Here is a 21,208-nt window from a genome sequence, read left to right as displayed (position 1 = left end):
TACGATATTTGTCATTGTGCAAAGAATAAGGAAGTAATAACAGTTTTTCTACGATTGGATAATTGGATATCGTTGTTTTTTTTCGCCAATAAAATTCAGCGTTACACCATCTATAAAATATCATTACAGGCATTGTATTTATACCTCGCTCTATTAATCCTCTAACGAGTATCACGTCGTTTTATTACGCGAAATTTATATCGAATGAAATTAAATTCTCGTTAAGTATCGATAAAAAAAACTATATAAAATAAAATAAAATAAATCAATCGTTCCAGGCTTTCACAAATGGACACCCATCAATTAATATAGTAATATCGTAAAATAATATGATTAACAATCATTTCAAAATTATCGTCCGAGTTTCACCATCGATACAAATTATTTAACGTCTAAAGGAGGATGGACGATGACGAAACAATGGAATTCCAGTGGAACCGCGGATTAACTCGTGTCGTGTTTCGAGGGAACACTGTTACGTGTACTAAAAATCGAGGAAACCGGGGGAGGAAAGCATCCTAAGAGGCAAACTCGTGACGTCCCTGCGATCTACCTATGCCGCAGGGGACCACCCGCACGCAACCTGCGTCACTTTCTTTTCTTTTCGCCTCTCTCCTCCTTTTCCTCCACCTTTCTCTCTCTCTTTCTCTCTCCTGCTCCCTTCATCTTCTCTCTGTCCGCCCCTCTGCGAATATTCTTCTTCCTCTTCGTCCTCGTCTTCTTACCTCACCTCTCTAGTCCTTTTTTTTCTTTATCTCTGCCCTCGCACGCAGTCTCTCGCTCTCTTTCTCTCTCTCTCAGTGTCGGTTCGTCCCCTTTTGCGGATTTACGAGTCGACCAGACTTTACAAATGGACACACTGTTCCTTTCTGGGGCAACATGTCGCACGTGGTTCCCTCCTTTCCTTCAAGAAAGGAGTCGTGTTTCGGTGTCGTGCGTCTCACAGCGCCACCCGCGCTCCAAGGAAACGAGATAATAGAAAGTGATACATTGATACCGTGAAAAGGATGTTGAGATATATTCGTGGGATCGAAATAAGAAATATTATCGGTATTTAACGTAATTTTCTATTCGTTAAAACAGAGAAAGAGGCGCATCGATGTTACAAATTTATCACGTTTAATAAGAAATGGCGAAAATACTTTACATTCGTATTTGAGAAAGAGAATTTTCTTTAACAAACTTCCCATCGAAAGTCTCGACTCTAAGAAAGTTATACGTCCGACAAATTATAACTTCCTCGGAAACATTTTAATTTTCCAATACAATTCTGGAACAAGATCGTCCAAAAAAGAAATAATAATCGAACATCTGTCTTAACTGCCTATCTTCTCGAGAACTACACGCGCGTTTTACATCAATCACGGTCGTTCGCGCAGATGATCAGAAAGAGAGAGAGAGAGAGAGAGTGAGTTTCACCTGCCGCTTCTCGTCACGCGCCTCATCGCGACATTCGAAAACGAGATAAATCAAATTTTACGAGGAAAGGAAAAAACGAGAAGAGAAATATATATAGAGTGGAAAAAAAAATATTTTCGATCATGCGCCATCACCAGCCAGGGGTTATAATTTCGTGGACTTTCATTTCACGCCAGGACAACAAATGTCCCGTGGCACAGCTGTTTTTGACAAATCTACCAATCGTATTTCATCCCCCGCCGGAACATCGACTGCCCGTGTTCAACGTTTTCCCGAGTTTTCCCGCGCTTCCGCGATTTCTTTCTTTTTTTTCTTTTTCCTTTCCTTCTCTTCTCTTTTCCCTCCCCTCTTTTTCACTTGCTTTCGAACGCACATGGGCGACAAAGGTGGAGAGAGATGGAGGTGATACGTTTAACAAAGGGAAGACACGAACTGTTAATTTGAATATTTTTTCCTCCTTTAGATCGATATCTGCGACGATTTCCTTTTCATTCCATTTAATTTATGAGAGAGTTTACACGTCTTATTTTTCGAATCGCTATAACAAAGATCGGAAAACGCAAAGTATAATTCTTGATCGAGACAAATAATGCAGCTTCTAAAAAAAAAAAAATCGAACAGCATAGTTCTTAGCATCTCTAATTAGCATAAAATTAAAATCCTTTTAATTCCATTTCTTATCAAACCTCGCAACCTGCGCGAGATCACAATTTCGTATCGATCTCGTACGCTCTTCCTTTTTCGATATATAAATTATACCCAATCCAACTAATTATATAATTATACGCGCACACACACGTGCGTAACAAAAATCAGGTTACAAGCTACACCATTATTAAAACCAACCGACCCTTAAATAGACAACGTTGTACTTAAGTGCATCTGGTGATCCATCCCGGTGGTCCCCCGTGGTGGTAGTTGATTCCGTCCTATATTATTCCCTCCTTTCGAAGAAAGAAACGTTCCTCTCTGATGCGGTTCTTTTGTCGAGATTTACTCCCGAGAGGGGCGACGACCGTGGCGTTAATAAATTTCGATTACGTAGCCGCGCGCCCATCCCTCTCCTGGAAATAAAAAAGAAGGGGGCCGAGAGGGAAGAGGAAAGGGTTGAGGACCTCCTCCTCCTCCTCCTCCTCTTCTTCTGTGCTCGGTGACCGGAATAATTAAGATGAAAAAGGAAAGAAAATATCTAAGCGCGTCACGTAACCTGGCGTTTTCAAAAGGAGGGGAAGAAATGTATTCACAGCGGGGGTGGTCCGAGCAGGTAACAAGAGTCAAAAGACATTAGACCACAAAAGGTCGCGGAAGAAGGGATGAGGCGGTCGCTTCCGCTCACAATTAGGAAGCCGGATTAGTGTAACGAGTTTTCCCTCCGTTTAAGTCCGGGGACGGTCGCCTCCAGACTTCTGAACGCCGTCCCGAAAACCGTGTTAAGCGTGGAACGCTCGATCTTCCGTGCAAGAGAATTCTCTTCGTCGTTCTTTCAAATTGGAGCCATTTTTTTTCGCTGTGTTTCCTTTAATTGCCGCGAAAGAGAGAGGAGGGGAAGTATTCTTGTCTCTCGAGGTTGGATTGGATCGATTGGTTTGTTGGAAATGATGCTCGTAATTACATATCGGGGGGGAATTATACCTTCTCGTAGATGCGATTATACTCGTGTTTTTCGTTCGTTAGTCGTGTTATGTAAAGCATGAGAAAGGAAGTGTGTATGTCTGTGTAAATTTCTGTTACGATCGGAAATTAAAACCTTCCTCTCCTGGTTAAAACTTTATCCGAAAACCGGGAAAATTCCTTGCTTTCACGAGAAATTATCGAGGCGAAGGCGTAAAGAACAGGGTAAAGGAACAAGGTCTCCGCGTAAACTCCCGCCGGACCTCCTCTGTGCGGCGGACGGTGTGTCCCCAATTTTTATCGACACCCCCTCGAGCGCGGTTCTCGAGAAGGGGGACAAAGGCTCCTCCACCTTCTCGAATCTCATAAGATTCTATACTTCGTCGCCGGTTAACTCACATTGTTTGCCGGGAAAGGACACGTAATGGGAAGAAGCGGCTGTGCTCACAGGACGGTTAATGTCAGTGTTTCGCCACGGATAATACGCACGGCGTACGTGGCAAAGTACAACGTTGGCGCGTTTCCCTTTAACGAGTCGCATAGCGTTGAAATTGATCGGTTCATGGGACTTTCATTTTCGATATTGTGCAAGCGGGCGTCGTCGTGTTGTAGAAAACGTGTGGCGGATCCGTGGGATATAATGGTTGACGTCGATGACGTTGGATGAGAATTCTTCTGGAGTATTTTTTTACTTGGATAATTGTTTCGCCTCGCTCCTTTAAGATTATTAATTTTTCTTGATATTTTCAACGTAATTGTACGAGTTTCGATTAATGAGATTATTATTCGAAGAAATCAATTTTCGAATTGGGCAACGATAGTGAACGAAATGGTGGGCAAAATTAATAATTGAAATAAAGTTACTTCGATAATTTATATATATTCATAATAATTTTAAATCGACGCGAGAAGCGGATTATTTAATCACTTTAATAACTAATTCAAAGCAAACCTTTTAATTTTTCAATTATTTTTCACTCGAATCTTACCTGCTTCTCAAAATAAAATCCCGCTCAAAAATTTCTAATCCACTTAACTCCACTCCACTAGTAACCAAGGATATCGTTATATACACACGTATACGCAATGCTGAAAGATGCTGATGATCAGTCCAACAATTTTTCCTCTTCCTCTCCGTGGAGAGTAGCCGTCCAGTGGCGGCGGTCGTAACAGCAATTTCCACTAACTTTTTCCTTCTCTCTCTCCGCAGAGGAGACCAACCACGATCCTGTTGGCCGTGAATAGTCGCCGTAGGAGATGAAAATGCGAGGAAGGATCCGTCGGTGGGGGAAAGGGAGGCTATGGCCGGGCGGCACGCGCATCGACGCGTATCGACGACTCGGAAAAACCGCGGCAATCTAGGGGATTGCTCGTGGAATCGGTTTAAGAAGCGGGTGCAGAGCCCTCTCCGATTTCCTGGTGTTCTTGCGCGGCGACGTGCTGCTTTGGGTGCTGCTAAGGAACGGCAGGGATAAACGGCAGAGCAGAAGTAAGTTTAGGCTGGTGATTGTAAAAGAAAAGAATCGTCGGTGGGTCATTATCTTGGGGAAATGTGTAAAATTGCGTAGTTGCGGTTTTACGGGGATGGAATACGCGTGATCCTATATCCTCGTATATATAACAAGATCGAAATTTAATTGAGAAAACCATAATAATAATAATAATAATAATGCAAGCGTAAGATATTTACAATTATGTTGATCCAGGCTTGTCAAAAATTATCGACGACTAATTCCTTCCTCCAAAATATTATCTCGATTTCCTTCTACAATAACCTTCGATTCAGGGAAAGAAAAAGAACGTTGGAATATATTAAATCCGTAATAATTTCAACTACCTTACCAATGATGGAGGACAAAGAGCGAAGGGAAGGAGGACCGCTCCTCTCTTCTCCGCGACCAAATGACCATCTCCATAAAAAAATACTATTACGGTTTCGAAATCGAACCCGAGGAAGGAAGAGAGAAGGAAAAGGAAAGAAAAGAAAAAAAGAATGAGATTGGAAAAGGGAATAATCGAGGGTCAGGCGGCCGTTAAAAATGGCCCGCGCGCAAAGTGCAGAGAGCGTGCAATGGGTAAACGGGTGGAGGATCGTGCAAATACGAGGGAGAAAGGGGGGAGAGAGTCGTTAGGTGCCCGGGGCCAGGGCCGCCATATTTTATTACTTAAACGGCATGCCGGGTAGGTTGTTTGTTGGTTAAACAAGGAATTAATGCCGCGGTAATCTGTCATTATGGGATACTCGTGCAGGAGGACCAACCCTCGTAGTTGCATGCTCTCCTCCTCCTCTCTCTTCTCCCTCTCTGTTTTGCTCTGCTCCGCATAATTTCCAATTGGTTCCCTCGAGAAGGAGAGAGAAAGAGAGAGAGAGAGGGGGGAAAAATGAAAGAGAGGATCGAAGGAGGAATCGCACACGTCGATCACGCTATACGCGCACCGAGTGTGGCGATCCATAGTCGAAAATGCCAATCGAATGAATAATAGACGAAGAATCAATGTTCCGGATCCTAACCTCGAGTTTTCGTCCGGTTTAGCAGGTAACCCTCGGCGTATCGCTTCCGCTAACTTTCCGATCGATCTCGCTGCGGACGCCAACGGAAATTGCTACTGCTTTTTAGCCGTGAATTTTGCTCTATGAATTCGCAATTTCTCTCTTCTTTCTTCCTCTGCCTGGATGAACGCGTGTCGCGCAAACTTTCTCTCCTTACGTTCGATATCGCGATCATTTAAACGATTAAACAATTTTGTTGCTTAGTTAATTATTATTGTATCATTGAAAAAAGAGAAGCAGGATTTAGACGATATATTATACAAAAAGTGTATTGAGTACACTTAAAAGAATAAGACTGCCAGGAACAGCAATCAATTTCAATTGTTTGATAAAAATTTTCCGAATAAACGAGCGCAAAACGTACAACAAGCGAAAGCGCACTTGGCGTGCATCGTCGATAGAGAATTGAATAAGCGTGAAGAGCCTCCATATCTATATATATATATATGGAATAGCCGATTATTATCGCGATATAACAGCCGTGGAGAAGTCTGATAATTGGCGGGAGGAAGCGTAATCACGGCGTTAACACCGCTTTCGACAAATACCAGCGAATTTGCGATTCATTCACCGATCGATTTTTTCGTCGCTTCGATTCGGTCCCCATATAATTAGTAGCAGTTACCAGTTACCAGCATCGTGGCGTTTGATCGACGTGCCGCGCTCTAACCTCTCGCGATGATGCAAGAAAATTTTAAAGGGCTCTCGAAGCTTCGAAAAAACAGTTTTAGAAGTTTGGCACCGCCGATCACGATGTTTAAGATTCCTTAAGTACGTACACATGTCGAACCGGGTCTAAGTGGCGGCAGTGAGTGTGTTTACTTGTACACGAACACAGGGGTGACGACGATGTTGGGGGAAGAATGATGTGTGGTGAACGAGAGATTTAGAACGAGAGATTTAGACCGTTGAGGGGGAGGCTCTCTGGAGAGGTTTGAGAGAAAGAGAGAGGGAGAGAGACGCTTCTCCGTGGCGCAAAGTGCTTGAAAAGATTCGTCTTTACTTATCGTTACTTATCTCGTCGCCATTGATTTATTGCCACGGATCCATTAATCCAGAAGAATTCGTGATATATTTAGAGATTGGACAATACGGTGGAATTTTTACACTTGGAAAATAAACGAAACGATTCTATACGTGAAATGTGTACATTTTATTTTATTTAAAAAAAACTCTTCTTTTACAACTCTTCTTTGACACCGAACTTTATACCGAATTTATCGAATCTTGCTCCTCCTTCTCATTCACACATTTGAAAATCGTTCTAATCCTTCTAAACTTTCCCTACGTAAAATGTAAAATGTAAAACCCTGCCGATATTTCTCAAACGATTGCCAACTTTCTCTTTGGCGTCATCGACGGTGACACGCGACGAGTGTCACTGTCAAAACGTCGCACGTGTTGGAATTAAGACGCTCGTCGAACGTTTAGAAAACGTTTCTTTGGAAAAACAACAAAAATGGACAACAAAAATCGGCGTGGAACACGACGTTGGGAACGTCACCAAAAATAATGGAGGCTCCCTCGGGGCAGAGGGCGTTAACGGGAGGATCGAGCGGCTGATTGCAGCGAACAAGCGTGTGCACACGGCTGCCCTCTAAATGCAGGAAATAATGCATTTCGTGAGCCAGTCAATCGGTCATCTTATTACCAACCGAGACGATGAGCGGGTATGACGAAGGTGGTCGGATCATCGGGACCAGACAATTTAATTGTTCGAACTTAAATGGGGAGCAGCTGCCTCCTGGTGGCCTAACAAGCTGGTAATAACCTACCTCCTAACCTATTCCTCTCTTCGTCCGATCCTCTCCACCTTGTTCGTGGATCCTCGTTTAGAGGTACGGTTAAAGGAAGGATATTAAACGTTCAAGCTTATTTATTTGAAAGCGAATTCATCGACGAATATTATTTTCCGGCCTTTTCCTCTCTCTTTTTTTGGTTAATTTTTGGAAAGGCAATTTTCGATTATTGAAATTAGAAATTGCTTGGGCGGAATTTTGATTTTTAAATTTTTAAATAGGTGGAATAATTGGAATAATTGAGTGGGGATACGGTTATGATTGATCGAATTGTGAAAAATTTATATCGATAATTAGAGTTGGAGCAAGATTAATATTTAATAAGGATGTGTTTAACAATCTTGAAAAATTTCGTACAAATATAAAGGAAAGATTATATAGGAAAGTGGTTGTAATGATCGAGTAATAATAGGTGAGAGAGTGGGGAAGGAGGAATGGAAGAAAGAAAAGTAAATATTAAACCGGGAAACGTGAAGCCCACGAGGTCAGTACGTGCGAGGAGCTCGAGCAGTTTTGATAATAGTGTAAATACGAACATTCGGAAATATACCTTTATTAATATATTATTTCATCGTAAAATATATAAGATAGTGTTTATATACGTATCATTGATTCTAAAACGAGATTATTTACAATTTATCTGTCACAAACATACAAACTCGAGAAGAATTTTATTACAATGTAATTGTAATCGTAAATGATTCGATCGTATTTATATATTAATGAAGCGATTAATGAAAGATTCGAGGAAGAAATTCCCTTCAAAACATTGTATTACAACGAAAATTTATATCTCTCTTACACGTATATCGGACATTAGAAAAACTAACAACATACATAAATGTATTCGCCAACTTCTACGAATCGGCTGTGAACTACGTATCCTCGGTGTCGAAATATCTACGATAAAGAAATACCAATTCTCAACTGTCACGAATTATTATTCGCAGCCTAATTATCATTACAGACTCGAAATAATCTACAATAATCCCTCGGATTAACGAAGGAAGCGATGAGGAGCGGTGGGGAAAAAATAAGAGAAGTCTAATTCCGTCTTAATCATTCGGCTGGACAGGTTCTCGGAGACCTGTTCCTCGTTTCGCGTCAGGAATCGGCCGTTCACGCGCACAAAGTCGGAGAAGAGATAATCCTGTTGGATTCCATCGGACACGTCGTTTCGTCGGGAACGAGAACAATTCGAGTTCGGTGGGATGATGGGGGTTGGAACGCGTTGCGTAAGAGATTGGACGCATCTCTCTCTCCGGCCGCTGAGAATGGTAAGCGGAGGATTCCGTTATGCCACACGGTTATTGATATTAATCCTTTGGACGAGAGGGCGCCACCGATAGGGAAATTAAATTTCCCGTGAATTCTGGTAATTCAATAACCTATAGAACCGACCGACCAACGCCTCGTTACCGCGAGGATAATTAATTTTAACCGGTTTTTAGCATCGCGCGCTCCAAATTTTGATATTCCTTGCTTGCTGTTGGCTTGATACGATTTAAAACGGAACGGGTATACCGAATATCGCAATGGGGATATATCGCAAATTGAATTATTCGAATATGTATGTATATATATATATACATAACGGGGATATTAAAATGTATTACGCGCGAATGGGTGAAATTGGATATGTTTGCAGTTGTTATTATATATCGATTCAAACATTTTGTCCAACAATTTTCGCGCTACGATTCGGTTTCAACGCGCGCGATTTGACCGACGAGCGCCCCTCCTCGTTGCTAAGATAATTATTATCAATCTTGTTCGAATCGATGAGAATTCGGGTGGACAGAAAGATAGCTTTTCGCGGGAATAACACGAATTACGCGAACAATGATGTAAAATAAGTTTACGAGGGGGCCCTTTACTTTACCTTGCCATCCTTTGAGATAAAAATCTCTCGCGTTCCGCGAAAGAAGGCCGCGATTATCCGGCACGGAGATCGATCCCTTCCTTCTTTTTCTCTCATTCTATCCTCCTCTCGTTCGAATGAAAAAAAGAAAGAAAGAGAATTCTTCCTTTCCCCTTCCATCGAAAAATCGTACACGTGGCCGATTACGATTTCCCTCTTCGCCTTTCCTCGAGTCACGTTATTATACTATTTCAATGCACTCGTGACAGCATCCGAAATATGTCTCGAGATCCGTCCATGCTTGTTTTATTTTCCCATTCGAGTTCTCAATGAATAAATTCGACGGTTGAAAAGGTAGAACTAGTTTTAAAAATTTCGAATAATCGGACATAATAGCGACTCTAATTCTCTTTCAAAAATCATTAAAATCCGTGTCGTCGATAATTTTATTTTTCTTCTTCTTCTTCTTCCTGTCCACCGCTATATTTTCTTAGGGTTGGAAACGGCGCTGGGGGAATTACTCCGCCTAGACCCAGTAGATCCGATACACGCGCAAGAGGGGGGTGTGAGAGGCTCGTATATAATAATACAGGTCGTGATCGTTTCCCCGGGCAACATTAATAGTACTTATCTTCCGTACACCGCACACTATACGTGGCAATTATCGTCCAATCTTGGAAGGACCACCACCACGACTCCATACGATATATAACCCTTGCCGGTTTGTCGAACGCGTGCGTGTTGGTTCGTTTTTCGATGAATCCTCCTCCCCTTTCTTCTCCCCCCTTTTTTCTCATTTTCACTCCATCTCCAAACGCTCATCGCGAACAATCGTTTCCTTTTTTCGCGACGAAAAGCACTCGAGGAGCGTATTCGTTCCTTTCCTTTTCCTTTCCTCTTTTTAAATAAGCTGGATTATTACTTTCATCCAGAATTATTAATCTGGATTCTCGAGGAGGATTCGCAGAAGACACAAATTTCGTTTGCCAACGAGGTGTTGGTGGTTCCATTCGGAGAGCTTCTCCCCCGTTGTTGGAGGAGAGGCCGAGGAACGAAGCGAGATTTAAATTTAATTTAACGCTTTCACGTGTTAAGCGTCACGATAACGAGCCACTGACAACCGATTATAATAATAATCGCGGTGGGGGAGGGGGAGGACGCGTTCGAGGTATTTGGAGAACAGAGCTGTAAAGCCGGGCCCGAGATTAACCCGTCAACGTTGGCTGGCCTCCGTTGCTTGCTGGCCCCAATCCCCCGATACGGTTGTAATTTAAGCGGGGAAAGAGTTTGGGGGGAATAACCGAAGGTTAACGGGGATAATTAAATGTACACTCGTCCGGGTAATTGATATTTCGAGCAGATAGAGAACTCTTCCGCTCCCCCTTTCGGCGGTCCGAAGATCGAATCGTTCCGATAACTTTCCACTCTTCTTTAATTCTCCTTTCTTTCTCTCTCTCTCTTTTTCCTTTTTTTATTATCGTTATTATCGGGGGACAAGGAGAGGAAGGGGAGAGATTATAATCGTTAAAGAAACATTGTCGAATACAGCGCGAAATTAAGTAGAGAGGAATCCAAATTAAGTGAATCGAGGGATCTTTGAATCGAAGGTTTCGCGTTGAACACGAGATTTTATCCGCTATTGGACGTTAAAAGATATATATATCGGATGATATTCGTACGTATAACACGTAAGAATTGTTATTCGTTAAATAAAAGAAGAAAATTTGTAAAGAGCATTAGAATTTCGAATATCCGTTTACACAGAGGGAGGGAGAGGGGGGAGTTTAGAGCCCGTACAAATCGTTTAACGTAGGCCAGAATGGCCGACATTAGCGGAACAATATTTGCTATCCTTTCTTCAAACTCAAACTTCTTGGAAACTCCCTTATTAGGCAGGTAGAAAAGAAAAGGAAAAAAAGAAAAAAAATTAGAAACCTCCCTCTTCGCTTGACCAGCTTTTTTGTCGGCGAAGAGGAATCCCCGAAGATATCCCTGGAACAACGACAACAATAAGAGTTACAACGCTTTACGGTCCTCGAGGCCAAGGTAACCAGAGAGTGGATGACTCGTTGCTTGTTTAGGACGGAAGTCTGTCGAGCAAACTTCGTCACGGCGTTTCCTTAAAAGTCGTTTGAAATTACTGACTGACCGATCGTCTGTTTGGTCGGTGGCGTAAACGAGACGGTTGGCTGGAAAACGAAGGCGTCTTATATTAAAGGGAAAAGAGAAAAAGAGAAAAAGAAACGCCATAAGTGGTGGTGGAAGTTTCAAAGTCACGTTCTTTCGCCACGGTCGAATAAATATCGCGTTTAATGGCGAAACATTGGCTGGCCAATGTTGCCGGATGCGATGTAAATGGTAAATGGTAATAAGTAACTATGTGGACACGCGGTGCGCGAAGCTGGTTTGGAAAATAACGTATAATTATATAGTCAAGTATGATCCTTTTGAACGATAATAAATGGACACGATATAAATGTATTGGTTTATTCGGCATTTCGAAAGTGGTAAATAAATGGATGGAACGGTGGGATATTTCTCTTTTTCTTATTTTAATAAAATAAGATTCTTTTGAAAGATATAAATTGATATAATATTATATATATAATACGAAATTAACGCATTGATATTAATTTTTATTGTTTTAGTTTTTTTTTTTTTATTTTCGAAAACGCAGAAATTTTTGCACGCCTCGTTTCGATATAACTCGTAATTGAAATCAGTGTTATTCGCGATTATCGAGTAATTACAATCAACAATAGTTCATCGAAGGTTCGTCGATATATATATTTCGCTCGATAAAAATTACACACCCGATGATCGAGAAATTATCGTAGAATTATTGCAAATTCATGGAAAAATTATTCGTGACAATTAGCCACGGTATTTTTATTAAATCCTTTCGCCCATTTTCGAAAAAAAAGGGGGAGGGTAGGAAAATATACCGTTCCGTTTCGATAATATACAACGCGATGTAAATTGGAAACGCGGCACATAAATTTGCATTTTAAAACGTTTTAAAATTATCGGGGCTGAAACGGGATCTAATATCAACGTCATATCGAATTTACCATTGGAACGAATTCAGGCAAACGCAATGTTAATACTTTTTAAGTTAATTCATTCTTGCCACGGGATTCTATTGTTGATTTTTTTTTCTTTCTTTCTTTTTTTTTTTTTTAACAAATCGAATTTCGTAACGCGTTTCCACGATTACGATAAATTCGAGTGAAAAAAAAGGAAAAAAAAAAAAAAATAGGCGGCTTTTAACGATTAAAGATTTTCGTTTGATATTTGTGGAATTGTGCGATTGATAAACATTTATTGGCGATTCTCGAATTCGAACACATCGAAATAATTTCCAAGTGTTCTTTCGTGTATAAATTACATTTTATTATTCATACGAATGTGATCATATTTTCGATTACGGATACGATATCCGGGAAAATAAAGAAATAATTGTATACGTTTGCGCCATGTTTCGAGCATCGTCGAAATTTTTGAACGTTATATTTTGATATCAAAAAAAAAAAAAGTAGAAAAAAAATATCGTAGATCAACATATTATAAATAATCTTGTGAATGAATATACGCAATTTCAGTTTTATTACAAATATATTACATTCGTATACACGTTTAAAGAATACTGAGAATGTCGAGAGAGAAATTTTCTTATTACGAAAATGACACGGTGTTCATTTTCGAGAGAATAATAAAAAAAAAAAATGTTGATCGAGATTTATTTATCGAGTTATAAGATCAACGAAATGGAAACATCTCTCTTCAATCGCAACTACGGATTATTAGAATATTTATGCAAAATATAAACCCTCCTTTCTTCTAAAATTTCTAAATTTACCAACCTTTGTTCCAGTCTTTTTTCTTTTTCTTTTTTTTTTTTAAATATATATTAACACCCTCCGCCATTGCACACGAATCACGAAGAGGGAAACTTCATTAACGGCCTCGTGAATAACGAAACGTGTACTCGGCGCGTACTACCCGCGATAGTATTTATCGAGTTCACATTAATAGTGAAAGCGCAGTGGGTGTCGCTTAGTCGCTCGAGTGGAGGCCACTTAAGAAACGGGTGGCAAGGTGCAAGGATATATACACGAAAGACGATGATCGCCGGCAGCTGTTGACGCTCCAAGAGGAGGAGAAGGCCCCGCTGTACGAATACACGTTAACGACAAGCGACTGGTAACACGACGAGGGTGACAAGGGGTGGTGGTGGTGGCGCGATGCACTTGGAAAACTTTCAGGCGGTTCGACTCGAAAAGTTGACTCGTTAAATATGAAAACCGGAAGACAACGCGGGACAGAGGAAGAGATTCTTCCTTCTCTATTCTTGGTCGTCTGACACGCTTGAAGAGAGGGCGCTGAGATAAGGGGAGAAGAGGGAGAGAGAGTTTCTTTCTGGTTTTTCTCGGATGATCGTCGAATGGTTTTTGGGAATTTTACGTGTGAATTGTGGGAAGGGGAGGTGTGTTTTGTCTACGTGCTGCTCTAAGAATCTCGATATTTACACGAAGGGAACTTTGTGCATCGGTTATGCAGTATTACGCAACACCCTTCTCCGAGTATTTGAAGTTCGTCAAAGGAGAGAAATTGCAATCTTGTAACGAGGTCTTATTTATATCTTAAAAAAGAAAAATTGTGTCGCCAAAGGAAACGGTTCAAGTTTCTCCTCCTCCTTAAATTTGACGAACTTCGATCAACGTGTAATAAAAACGTGTAACTAATAAATGAAAGAAGAGAAGAGAGAGAGAGAAAAATCATTATTTTAAAATAATTTAATTAAAATCGATCGACTAACAAACTGCGCTGCACCATGTACCAGGATAAGAAGAACGGAAGGAGAGAAAGCGAGTGGAGGAAGAATACAGAAAGAAAGGAGGGGGAGGAGAGTTGCAAGGCGGATGGGTTGGGAAGAAGAAGAAGAAGAGGAAGAAGAAAAAAAATCGTTAGACGATTTTCTAGTATCGGGCCAGTGTTGTCGGCAGTTTTAATGGCAGCTGAACCACTCCCATGGGCCGCGGGAGTACCTGAAATATCGATCTGGACGAGGAACATCTTGAATTCTGGTACCACCAGAGGTAGAGAGGTATCGTGTACACCGATTCCGAGCCGAGGAAACGATAAGACTTCCTTCTTCCCCTTCTCCTCCTACTTCTCCTCTCTCTCTCTCGTCCTGCATTCGTGGCCTGTGCGCATCAACATCTCTTCTCCGGCCAAGCCTCCTCTCTTCCAACCATCCACTCTCGAGTGGACCAATGTGAACGGGGCTTTGTGATGGCATAACGAGCGTAGAGAGCCTCTCCCATGCCCCGTGTAATCTGGTCTTCGGGTAATTGTACGTTATACGTCCGGAGAGGGAGAGAGGAGCTAGGAGCGAGAGTTTGCGAAAAATCGTGGCTCATTCGGGTAGAAGTCGTGGAAGGGGGTGGAGGGAGAGGGTACACTCGAGGCGGGGAGCGAAGAGGAAGAATATACGAGATGCTCGTGGAATGAACAAAGAAAGAGAGGAAGAGAAGAGGAAGCTCGAGGTATTCGAGGAGGAAGAAAGAGGAGAAGTATAAAATCGTGGTAAGTAAGAAAGAAAGAAGAAGGAAAAATACGCTGATAACGAAGAAAAATAAATTACTCGGGGCAAAGAAGAAGAAGAAGAAGAAGAATATGCTCGTGACGAAGAGAGAGAGGAAGAATTCGTTCTTCCGGAAGAGGAAGAAGAATAATATATTCGAAGAAAATGTACGAGATGGACGAGGAGAAGGAGGAAGAAAAAGAAGGAGAGGAGAAAGAGAGAGAGAGAGAGAGAGAAGAAAATTGCGGGGAAGAAGTGGAGAATGCAGAAGGGGAGGAAGATAACCGAGGTGGGAGCGAGCGTTGAAGGTGAAGAGGATGGAAGAGGAAAAGGAGAGGGGGCGAACAGTGTGTGAGAACACGCTATCAGCGGCCTCCTCTCGACCCGGGGACCACACCGCGAGACCACCGTGCGTGCCTTCGCCTTTCTTCGCCAATATATCCGCGATCAAACATCGAGAGGCGAGTGGGTAAATACGTGAGTTACTACGATCGAACCAATTTTCTTACTGTCCCAGGCCCCCGCCAAATTGGAACAGTTACGGGGAACGTCACGTCGACGTGTTCTCCATCGAGGCGCACGCCTCGAACGCGTCCGTCCGCTTCCCAATCGTATCTCACGATTTGGAGAACAACCGTTTGGAGAACGGACGAATCGATGGAGGAGGAGGATTAACGAGCATTATCCAAATCCCACGAGGGGAAATTTTTCCCAATTATCGATCATCGACAGGATGATCTGGAAGGATGATGTTGATTTCATTTGGAAAGGGGAGAATGTTTGAAATGTGAATTTATTTCGAGTACGTGTTGCATGTCGATCTTTGTTGGAGGATACTTTTGTAGGATGTGGTTACTTCGAAGAAATGGGATTGATGATTTGGTTGATGGAAGATTTTAGAGGATCAGTAGTTGAAGTAGTGATAATGTATTTTTCTACTTGATCATTAACAAAATTACTTTGAATTTTTCTCTACTTGAAATTATTATAGCAGATATATATATACGAATAGGATTCAGATAGAAATGAATTGGTAAAAAAATTTTGGTTTTTTTGTTCTCGTTTTTTGGAAAAAGATATATACATTTCGTATCATTTCGTAGATTGGATTGTCAAATCCTGTGGTTTTTATTCAATTTATCCCGATGCTTTTTTTTTCCTTCTAAATATTTGTTTTTGCAAAATGATCTGTCTCGATTGAATTGTGTTCTTTGTTTATTAAAATCTTCTTCTCTTTTATTATTATTAAATTTTTAGCATTAAGCAGATTATTTTTTAAAATATATTGGAAAATCTTGTGCACAACGTTGCGCGTGATTCGCTTCGAAAGAAACTTAAGACTTTATTTTGTTTGTATTCAAATTCCTTGAAAAATTACGGTTTCGGATTAAATGTCATAGCGGATAACTGCACGCGCGAAATACCAGAGATCGTGCCATTTTTCTCTCCACTTCTTCTCTCCTTTGCCTTACTCCACTTTATAAATCAAATTCGCAACGAGGAACGGTTTTTATAATATCAAAAGTCAACGCGGAAATTCCTCCAGGTTGAATCATCCTCTCTCGTTAGGGCTCACGTAATGCTAATCTTTGCGCGTGACATTTGAAAAAGAAACCGCAAAAAATCGTGAAAGAAGTCGATAGTACTCGCAGTATTTTAAGAAACGAGGCTGAAATTATTTTTAGAACTTTTAAATATCTTCCTAATATAAACTGTGTACTATACATTCCTGCTCATAACTCTTCGTATCCAAGAAAGTTCAGTAAAAGGAAAAAAAAAAAAAGGAAACGATTCTTTCGTGACGACATTTATTTTAATATTGAATCAGGAATTATCCAAGGTCACAACACAATGAAATACGATGACCAAAGATTCAAAGAGTAAAGAGAAAATTAAGTCGGTCGTCCAAAAATTATTGCATCCTTCCTTTCGTCTTCTACGATCCTCTGTCATCTTCCATACCTGAAAAACTTTTCGAAAAATTCCTAATTTCAGCGCGTAGATCCTACTACAACTTCTCGAAAACCAATAATTAGACGAGATTAACCAGCACGAGGAAAGAAGGAACGAAAATATTACATTCCCCATCTTCCACTTCCAATTTACTCCTCAAATACTAATACCAGACGATTCTAAAAATATCCAATCGATTATCCCAACCTTCTTTCGAATCCATTTTCACCCCCTCGAAACGCACGATACCTTGAAACATGGAACACTTTGAACACGTTAACAAAGGCAATCGATCAGCAAACCTATCGGACCCAAACAGGACCCAACCGAGCCTCGACCAATAAAATACACCGTTATACCTGGAAACATAAACATCCTTCTTTTATCCGTCCGACAAACCTGTGTGCTCGATCTAGCAACATCATAATAAACTTTTCTCTCTTCCTCTTCCCCCCCTTCTTCTTCTTTATACTCATAGACACTCTCGTTTCTGCCGCAAAATCCAACGTCCAATTACCGATTAATGATCTCGCCTCCGTGGAAAATAATTATAAAAGTATCGAAGAATGCCACTTAACCCCGGAGGTGGATAGCGCGACACCGACTGACGGGGACTAACTAACCCTTCTCCCCTCTTCTTCCATCACGGTCAGTCATGGTCCCCGACCTGTGACCCCTCGCTCGAGGTATACACATACATACAGTGCATTCAAAAAGTTCCGGGATGCTGCAATGAACGTACAGTGATCGACCAAAGTATTTTTCGAGTACGTTTTTATCGAAGAATTTTTAATCGTCTCGTTAGAGTGATAATTGATGGAATAATAATTAAGGTATATAGTATTCGAAATTTTGGTCAAATACATTATTTCGTAAAACATACTTTTTAACCTCTCGATTTTCCCTACGATTCCTCGTTTCTTCGTAGAATTTATTCCGTAATGAACAATGATACAACTTCGAACGTTATTTCATTCAATTTCTTACCGACTTTGCTCGAAGACTGAGCTCGAAAGACGCCTTTCCAAGTTTCGCGAACTTAAATATAAGCTAAAAATCACAGAAGAGAGTATATAGCTCGAGTAATTAAGTCTCTCGTTTGTATTCATTCGGCGATACGCTTCGATACACTTTTCAACTACACGTCGTGCGTTATACGACGAGCGATGTGTACAGTGTTGTAAGGCCGATAAATCGCGACGAAACCACGTCCACGGGATCTCCTCGTCGATCCCTTTTCGATGGATCTGGCGCGCTAGTTTAATGACGTGACGAGAGGAAGGGGGAGGCAGAAACGTGTCTTCGGTTAACCGAATGCATCGAAGCTTATCTCCTCGGTTTACAGATGCAGAGAGGGGAGGGTGGAGGAGGAGGCATCGTTCGATTCAGCCGTGGATGGAAACGCGCCGGTGATAAATTATTCCAAGAGTGCCAAGTATCATATTTTACACCCGCCATCCATCCCTTTTCCATTTCTTCTTATTCCTCGCGGAGGGGGAGGTATCTTATTTTCCTTCTTTCTCTTTTACACCCTGCTTCCCCCATCGACGAGGAGTATTTTTCGAAACTTTGAGACATTTTTTGGCCGATTGATCGATCGTAATTTTTTATCCGAGGTAAATAAATATCGAGTGTTTAAATACGATTTGCAGAAATAAAATTTGTTTGTCCAGAAGAAATAGGGGGAAAGGATTAATAATGAAACGAGGAATTAATTGCGAAGGGAAGTAACATTTTTGAATTTGCATCTGCAGGAGACAAATATAAGTTCTCTGGGAAATGTTGTCGAGGAGAGAAGAGGCCGATATTCGTCCAATTTACTTATTCCTTATCAAAAATCACTTACGAAATATTTTTCATCAAAGGCTGCAATAAAATTCGTCCAATCACGGCGTCTTGAAACTTGAAAAGAATTAAATCTCGTTGTTAAAACCTGTTGGAAGGGATTCAGCATTTCCGGGACCCATCCCCGTGGATCTCTATTCTCCACCACGATATCCTGTTTTAGTATTTAAACGAGCAATCGCGCAACGAATGAAAAATATGGTCGCGAGCTGCATGAAAGTTGGCGCGAAAGCAATTACAGAATTCATGACCGAAAGCGGACGTATTGAACATGAAGCGTGTCACGGAATACTAAATAACTCGGTACAGATGATCGAAGTGTCAAAACACGATCAAGATTCCATCTCGATTCCTCTTGAAATCTTAAACAAGTCACGAAGTGGCAAAACCGTTCGAACACCTGTACACACCATCATATTAAATATAATTCCAATTAACATAAAATCCGATACGAATACGAATAACGTGGCAAAAGACACAATACTCGTAAAAATCGGCAGATTCCTTTTTGAAAGAAATTTACATTTTTGATGTAATACTTTGTAACGTTTATCTCGAGCGTCCAATTCCAAGAGATCTCCATTCCCGAGAATCCTAATTTTCATCTGATCTGAATTCCTACTCTTTAAACGATTCGTGACTCGGGCCCATAAACGCTACCCGTTAAACAGGGTGATTTTAAACTTCCCTCAACTTCCCTTTCAAGGAGAATCACCACGAATCTTTGCATCCTCTCATTCGGACTCAAGGGCCAAAACGTATACCCCGCCCATCTTATCCAGAAGGCAACTTCACGCCCCTGAATTAAATCCGAAATTTCATCGTTCGCGTAATTTCGCGAAGCACGCGTCTCAACGAAAATTAAAAACAAGCTTCATAAAAAAACGATCCTGTGCAAATCTTAATCTTAGCCCCGCTTCACGAGCAAAATCGATAAAACTTATTTAAAATTCCTTGCACGTTCTCAAAAATTAGATCGTTGTTTAACGAATCTTTTCCAAATTGTACACGAATAAATAAAAAAGAAACGAATCGCAATTCGAACGCCGGATACAAATCCGAACATTTACACCCAACCGGGACTCGGACGAATCGACCAACTCCTCCTCCTCCTATTCTCGAACCGTGCACGTACGATTGCAAATCAACATTGGCGCGGTTCTGGCCAGCCGTTTTCCGCGCACGTACAACACGCGTTTCCTTTTACGTGGCTCACCCTTCCCTCCCACTACGCGGTTAATCCAGAACCGCGGCGCGCCAGAATCTTAATAACCGACATCTCTCGGATAAATTCACCGATAATTCCGGGCGGACAGGATCTCGCGCAGATAAGACGCAGGTGCTGCGATTCTCCGCGTTGAGAAGGGACGGCCACGCACCTCCTTCTCGAGGATGTTGGGGAGTAAAAGAGGGAGAATTTAAAGAGAATCGGAAGAGGAGACGAGACACGGATACGTATACACGGTACGTATCCCTTTGTTCGACGCGTGGCAAGATAAATTCAGCTAATAAATGACCGGGGGCTATTTACCGTGGCGGTAGCGCCTCGTTATCCGGCTCGGGCCTGTGTACATTTATATATATTTATATGTGTATATATACAAGAGCACACATCCTCGCCGTGTTTTGCAGCATTTTGAGCACGGCTCAGTATCGGTAAGAGGCCGATAAATCTTGGAGGAGGCCTCGACTCCTTTCTTCCTCCTCCTCCTTTGCAAGAGTCATCCGTGAGAGATGCTTCTTTTCCGTTGTCCTCTCTTTTCCCTCTTCCTCTTTTTCGATCGCTCCTTCCTCGCTCCCTCTTCCTCGAGTGGAGAGTAATGGAGAGTACTCGCTTGCATCCTCTCGCTATGGCGCACGTGTGTATATGTGTGCACGCTCGAGAATACGGAAGAGAGTACTGTTACGTACTTACTACGAGAGTGGGTGGGTGGGTCCACGTCGTGAGGACTAAGCCGCTATCGCGAGATCGGCGTCCGTCTTAATTATCGCCCTTACCGTCCTCTCTCTCGCTACTCCGCACGATATTCTTTCTCCTTCTTCCTTTTTCCCTCGGCTCGACGAGAGTTTCGATGCCGATCTCACGCTGGTTCTTCTATTTCTACCTTCGATTAAATTCTATTTCAAATTTAACGAGTTTATTTGAGTTCGTGTTTCGATTGAATATATTTAATTTTAAGGAGAAATTCTGTCTGTATGATTCCGGGGAGAATTCTGAGGGAACTTTTGATCGATTTAAAATCACGCATTCGCTTGAAATTGTTATCTGTTATATCGAGCAGGTAAAATACTCGTCAATATTTTTTTGAATCATCGTTTTTGCAAATTCGAAAGCCACGATACGTCGGTTTATTGCGGAGCTTGATAAGGCGAGTCGCAAAAAAAAAAATTCTGCTTGGAACATCCGATAGCGGAGAATAGGAGGCGATCCCAGATGGTTGCTTCGCCTTCTCTAGGCGACCGGATTCTAGATAAAAGTGGACGGTTTTGTCGGACGAGGGAGGAAGGCCTCGAAGGGGAGGAAAGGACGACCGATATCTCGCGCTTATGATTCCTCGAGCGTTGATAAAACCGACTGCTCC

The 21,208-nt window shown here is 41.6% G+C and overlaps 1 protein-coding gene across 3 annotated transcripts in view; it reads left to right on the top strand.

The window, feature by feature from the left end:
- The window catches only part of LOC108001218 (hillarin), a 198,963-nt gene that overhangs the window by 87,250 nt on the left and 90,505 nt on the right, over positions 1-21,208 (top strand). For 2 of the 3 annotated variants that reach the window (XR_009831613.1, XR_009831612.1), the window contains exon 15: positions 4,241-15,297. The exons of the other annotated variant lie outside the window; for it this stretch is intronic. The gene's annotated coding sequence lies outside the window, so the exon portion shown is untranslated. The remainder of the gene's footprint in view (positions 1-4,240; positions 15,298-21,208) is intronic. 3 annotated transcript variants of the gene reach the window in all.

Source organism: Apis cerana, linkage group LG10 (genome assembly GCF_029169275.1).
Source record: "Apis cerana isolate GH-2021 linkage group LG10, AcerK_1.0, whole genome shotgun sequence".
NCBI lineage: Eukaryota > Metazoa > Arthropoda > Insecta > Hymenoptera > Apidae > Apis > Apis cerana.
This window is presented reverse-complemented; position numbering and strand designations above follow the sequence as displayed.